Genomic DNA, 574 nt, shown 5'->3' on the forward strand with positions numbered 1-574 from the left:
TTTTTTTTTTTTTTTTTTTTTTTTTTCCCTCTTTTAAAACAGCGGCCAGGATGCTTTAGGTCTTTTCAGAAAGGAAGGGGCACCGGGAGGGGGGTGTCTCGCCGGGGACCTACCCGCAAGGCACCGCTCAGCCCGCACCGGGTTTGCCTCGCCCTGGCTGTGCCCGCGGCGCCCCGGGCGGCTCCGCACTGCGGGGCGGGATGCTGGGGGGGAGGGCTGAGGCGCCTTCCCGGTCCCGCTCCTCCCCCGCGGGCACCGGCCGCAGCATCGCCCCCGGGGTGGGAAGCTGGGCCGGGCGGCGCCTGCCTCGGCGGGAGGTGGGCGCTCGAACCGACAGACGGTGCGACAGCCTTCCTGTGTCTGAAACAAACCGGAGAGGAGACATTTTCAGAAGAGGCGAACTTGTTCAACCACTCGTATTCGTTGAAGTCAGCCATCTGAACAGATCTCTCTCTTGAAAACCTGAATTAGGCAACTTGTGAACAAGATGCCATTTTTTCCTGCTCAAAGCACAAAGTGCCGTCTCTCTAGAGCCGCCTTAGGCTCTGGTGGGGGCTCTTGCTTTCTGCTCAGA

Source organism: Athene cunicularia (assembly GCF_003259725.1).
Source record: "Athene cunicularia isolate RWA chromosome 3 unlocalized genomic scaffold, athCun1 chr3_part1, whole genome shotgun sequence".
Taxonomy (NCBI): Eukaryota; Metazoa; Chordata; class Aves; order Strigiformes; family Strigidae; genus Athene; species Athene cunicularia.